The sequence below is a fragment of the Capsicum annuum genome, chromosome 11 (genome assembly GCF_002878395.1).
Source record: "Capsicum annuum cultivar UCD-10X-F1 chromosome 11, UCD10Xv1.1, whole genome shotgun sequence".
Classification (NCBI taxonomy): domain Eukaryota; kingdom Viridiplantae; phylum Streptophyta; class Magnoliopsida; order Solanales; family Solanaceae; genus Capsicum; species Capsicum annuum.
In genome coordinates, this window is record NC_061121.1 from 212,675,195 (window position 1) to 212,681,666 (window position 6,472).

The following is a 6,472-nucleotide window of genomic DNA, read 5'->3' on the forward strand; positions in this document are numbered from 1 at the left end:
CAATGGAATGATAACTATGAAAAAGTAGTTTTAATTCTTAAAGATCCTAGTATCATAATAAGAGTTAAACCAATGCTTTATAATGAAGAAGATAAAACTGAATTTAAAATTTAGATATAAGAACTCCTTAATCATAAATTAATAAGAGCAAGTAAAAGTCCTCACAGTAGTCCTGCATTTATGGTAAGAAATCATGCAGAACAAAATAGAGGAAAATCTCAAATGGTTATTAACTATAAAGAGCTAAATAAAAACTGTGTTTTTGATGGATATTTTATTCTAAATAAAAACAATCTAATTAATATTGCTAAAGGAAAAAACTACTTTACAAAATTTGATTGCAAAAGTAGTTTTTGGCAAATTAAACTTTCAGAGGAATCAGTGCCTTTAACAACATTTAGCACTCCCAATGGACATTTTGAATGGTTAGTCATGCCATTTGGATTGAAGAATGCACCACAAATTTTTCAAAGAAAAGTAAAATATTTTTTGAGAAAAATTTTTTAATCATCTATATAGATGACATTTTAGTATGTTCAAAAACATATCAAGAACATTTAATACATTTGAAAGAATTTTTTATCCTTTGTGTTAAAAATGGAATCATTTTAAGTCTAAAGAAGCTGAAATGAGCAAAAATGAAATAGAATTCTTAGGAATGATAATTTCAAAAATGGGATCGAGCTACAAGCTCATATTTCAAAGAAAATAAATGAATTTTCTGATAAATTAACAACAAAACAAGAGATACAAAGGTTTCTTGGTTGTTTGAATTACGCAGGTAAATTTATCCCAGATTTTGCAAAAAAGAGAAATCCTTTGCAAAAACTCATTCAAAAGTTAAACCGATTTGGATGGACTAACGAACATACTATTTGTGTTAAAAAATTAAAACAAGAATGTGCTAAGTTACCAAAGCTTAGGTTACCAGAACCAGAAGATAATTTGATTTTACAAACTGATGCCTCCGCTTATCATTGGGGAGCATTATTACAAACAGATTTAAATAAAATCTGTAGATATACAAGTGGTACTTTTAACGGAGCTGAAGTTAACTACTCAACTAACGAAAAAGAATTACTAGCAGTAGTAAAAGGAATACGAAAGTTTTCTGCATTTTTATTACCTAAACTATTTGTTGTTAGAACAGATAACACTCAAATATCAGGATTAATATTTAACAAATTACCTTCAGAACCACAATACAGAAGGTTACACAGATGGCAGGTAAAATTGTCATTTTACACTTTCAAAATTAAAAATAGTAAAGGATCTGATAATATTTTTGCAGATTTTCTTTCAAGAAATGTTCAATATGGACGATAGAACCAAAGCATTGACCAATAGAATATGGCAAAAGATGAATGACATTGATGATGCCATAAATGAAAAAAGCAACAAGTTGTACAACATAAGTTGTACAACATAAGAGACGAACTTGTATCCTTGACAGAAAAAACAAGTAAATTACAATTTGAACTAAGTTGGCTTAACACCGAACAAGCTGACAATATGGCAGAGTTCCAACTTCTTTGGGAACATCTAGATACTAGACCCAAGGGTAACAAAGTGGAAGGAGATGCCCCACTAGCACTTAGTGCAGAAAACATCTCAATGGTAAAGCAGGATATGCCAATAGCAAAATCTTTGGATGAAGCTAAACGCCAAGCAAAGGGAAAATTCCCTAACAAAGTGGTAGGAGATTTACCACTAGCACCTAGTGCCAAAAATATCTCGATGGTATGCTCGGATATGCCGATGGACGAACCTTCGAAAGAAGCCAAACGCCGAGCACAGACATAAAGAAAATTCTCTGAAGTAGTTAAATCAGTAGAAACTGAAAAAACTTTTGAGATATCAAAAAAAAAGGACTAACTTTTCATCAGAAAAATAGTTTGTTTCTTCTTTTCAGGTAGGAAAATCCATCCAAATGAGGAAGAATATCTGAAGTTTACTAAACAAATTTACAGTCTTTCAGAAACATGTGGAGAAACTTATGGAGTCTTAGAATCAAAAAGTTTATATCCCAGGATTAGCATATTTTCAGGCGGATCAACAGGCTTCACAGCCCAATTATTTGAATTTGGCTACTTAGACTGAGTTTATTCCCAACCAGATTTATCTGAACTAGAAGAATTGCGCATACATCTGACAAGTGCAATCAAGAATTTTGCCGGAAACGAAGCCGTTTATTGTAGGTTCTTTAGCATAGCTATGGAATCTCAAGATGACCAAGTATAGTTTCCTACAGTTAACTACGCAGTGATGGTAAAATTAAGGAATTTTAATATCAGTGCCACAGGAGTTGATAAAAAGATTCCTTATTTTAGTAAAAAATGGATTTAGATCAGATGAGCTTTAGGGATGAAAGTTGTATATCATATCCTTAAAAATAAATATGCAGAAAATTATAAAGTCCTCAATAGGGATACAAACTAGATTCTTATGACTAATGGAAGATCAAAATCAACAGTCTTAAAGGACAAAACTACTGAATTTGAAATACATCAATTTTCTGCCACTCCAAAAACACGGACCATGGCATGCAAATTTCTGGAACATGAATATCTCAAGAGAAAGGATGAAGATAGCTCTTTAATGTCAGATAAGATGTAACTTATAGCTGTAAAGCAAAGACAATAATAGAAGAGAAGACGTAAAGCAAAAGCAATTACATCAAACTATGTGTCGGTACTAAACGATAAAAATGATAGAAGAAATTGGACCCCACGGTCCAAAAAAAAGCCAATCAGGAGAAAGAAGAATCTTATCTTATCTCTTATCTTATCTTGATAAGGGACTAAAAGATAAATAAATAGATTTATAGTAGAAAATAAATATTATAAATCTACCCCTCCTTGTAACTATAAAAGAAGAGATAGAAACCCATAGAAGACAGACTATATTTTCTCTGAATATTCTCTTTCTTTGAAAAATGCTAGGTATCTTCTACATGAGTAAGTAAGAGACACCTCTCCCGTCAGGGAAAGGTAATAAATAGTGTGTATGTAAGTATAAAGAAAATCTGATTAAAGATTTTTCCTACGTTGTAATATGTTCAAGAAATAAAAAGTTTGTTTCATATATCCTTTGCCAATCTTTTGTGCTAGTAAAAAATGAAGGTTGCGATCTTCAGCCTTAACGGAGGAAGGATGGAGCAGTAGCCTAAGACAGTGAGTCACAATAGGCTAAAAAGTTCTTCATATCTGGAAGGAGAAGCACTGTGGTGTTGATATAGCTAACATAAAAGAAAGTCGAAAGATATATGCATAAAATCTACCATTTCATGAACATATTAGCATAAGAAAAGTCTATTTTCATATTTACTCTATACCTTCATACATATTACTAAGTACCTATAGGGAATATAAAATTATGAATTGTTTATATTTATTATCATGAGAGTGGTACAACCACAATTACAAAAACTTAGAAGAAAATTTTGGGAAACCATAATAATTATAAGAAGGATTAATGAAGCTTTAATAAATTTGAGAAAATATGGTAGAGAAATCTATCTTTTAATAAAGAATACTTCGAATAATTTTGTGAAATCTAGAATTAACGAAGTAGAGAAGCTACTACTTAGAGCACAAAATAGAGATCAAGCTTTAAAAAATACACAGGTTTATCTGTTAAAAAGATCTAAGGCTAAGTTAAAGAAATACATACTTTATACTGCCTAATGAGTTATTATACTATTTTCTTAAATGAAAAAACATTAATTACCATTTTAAAAGTGATAAAATTAAATAAAGATTTACAAGAAAAAATTCTTGAAAAAATTATAGATCATCTTGTTCAAGAATAATGGTCTATACATGACTATTCGTCTATAGATAGTGATGATGATCCATACTATTAGTATGATGATGGTTATTTCACTGATTAAGTGAATAAAAATTCCACATGCACACCCTGTTTGCGAACAACTTCATTTTATTTGTTCTAGTTTATACTCTAGATGTCAGATTCTAGTTCCAGCTCAAAAATGATCTTTTTTTGATAAAACAAGGATTTTTCACAAACTCCTGTAAATGAGTTATAAGTATATCTTTCCTTTCGAATGTTAATTTCTTGCTTTAATTTTGGTAATAGTTTTAAAGCCTGCTCTTTATCCATAATATTTAGGTGGATCCCTAAACCTAATTTTGCCATAATTAGGTGGTATCACCCCATTCTTCTATACTTTAAATGTATTATTAATTTTGTCTCAATACTAGAGATCAAAGTAATTAAATAATTTAATCTATCAAGGTCTTCTTTTGTTTCACTTAATCTTTTATATTCTAAATAGTTACTATTTAGAGCTCTTTTGACTTCTCTGAAAGCCTGAATATTTTTATATGGTCTTCTCATAATTAGTTTAGTAACCAGGCTCTGATACCACATTAATTACTATTTTAAAAGTGATAAAATTAAATAAAGATTTACAAGAAAAAAATCTTGAAAAAATTATAGATCATCTTGTTCAAGAACAATGGTCTATACATGAATATTCGTATGTAGATAGTGATGATGATCCATACTATTGGTATGATGATGGTTATTTTACTGATTAATTTATTTCACTAATTAAGTGAATAAAAATTCTGCATGCACACCCTGTTTGCGAACAGCTTCAATATGTGGATGTCATTATAACAAGTATCATTGCTACTGTAGCAATGACACTTCTCCAAGTAAAATTTTGCCTATAAAAGGCATCCACACTATATTATAATAACACACAATCAATGAATCAACTACTACCAAAATTACTCTTTCTATATATTTGAATATCTTTCTTTTTCTCTTTCTTTTCTTTTAATAAGTTTTATTATTTGGTCTTCATATTACGACATGTTATCAGCACGAGATTCTTATTCAGGTATATTTTTTTTCACTATCACTTTCAAAAAATTAATATTGCTAAAGAATCAATTACATCCTTTTTTAAAGTAAGCATATTTGTGAAAAAGGGGGAGGAAATAATTAGCAACTCGATTTGAATTGATATAGCAGTTGTTCACGTAGAGTTGTGTTGATTACTGAATACTATAAGGACAATCAAACTACTTAATCAACTATTCATACCTTTTTACAAGTTCGAAAAAAAATATTCTTACCTATTAGTTAAATTTTCTTGTCCCTTTTGTTCATTAACTCCATAATATTGATATTTAAAGGACATATATTGATTGTACTATTTATGTTAAGTTTGAAATTAAAAGTAATCATTATTATTATATAACGTCGTTTTAACAATTTATATACAAGTACTTGTGCTCAATATTACATATTTCTTTTTATAATTAAAATTTCTTGAAATTAACACTTCTGGGTTACAATAATTTATAATCTTAATTAAGTCTATTTGAGATAGTTATTTTATTTTTAAAGTATTATTATATCTAACTTATTAATCTTTTTATGATAGTTTCACTATTCAAATTTACCGAAACTTGAGTTTGTGGCACTGGACATTACCGGAAAGAATTATTTATCATGGGCCCTTGATGCTGAAATTCACCTTGACGCTAGAGGTCTTGGGGATACTATTAAATAAGAAAATAACACATCTAGTCAAGATAAGGCGAAAGCTGTGATTTTTCTTCGTCATCACCTCCACGAAGGATTAAAAACTGAATATTTAACTGTGAAAGATCCACTCGAATTATGGACCAACTTGAAGAACTGATATCACCACTTAAAATTGATGGTATTACCAAAAGCTAAATATGACTAGATACACCTTCCGTTTCAAGATTTTAAAATCGTAGTTGAGTATAATTCTGCTATTCAAAAAGTAAGTTCAATATTAAGATTATGTGGAGAAACCATCACTAATGAGAACTTACTAGAGAAAAAAATTTCCACTTTTTATGCTTTTAATATATTGCTACAACAGCAATATCGTGAAAAGGGATTTAAGAAATATTCTGAATTGATTACATGTCTACTTGTGGCAGAGCAGAATAATACATTATTAATGAAAAATTATGAAGCTCATCCCACTGGATCAGCTCCATTCCCAGAAGCGAATGTTGTCGCAGCACATAATCAGCCGGAAATAAGGCAAAATTATTATCGTGGTTGTGGCTGAGCCCATGATCGTGGATGTGGGCGAGGACGTGGCAGATGGAGAAATAATTATCATCATACTGGTGGAAATAAACAAGAGAATAATAAAGGTTCTCAAAATAATCCTTCAAAGGGTATAATTAATATCTGTAACCGATGTGGTATGAAAGGACATTAGGCACGTGCTTGTCATATGCCTGATCATTTTGTCAAACTTTATCAAGCTTCCCTTAAAAGAAAAGAAATGATGTGGAAGCACATTTGACCTTTTAAGGTAATGATGATGAAACAACTCCATCAAATAACGATATTGAGGCAAATTTTGCTTACAAAGATGATGACTCTAAGGGCCTCTCAGATATTACTCATTTGAGAGCTGGAGATTTTTATGAGAATATTGATTGAAGAA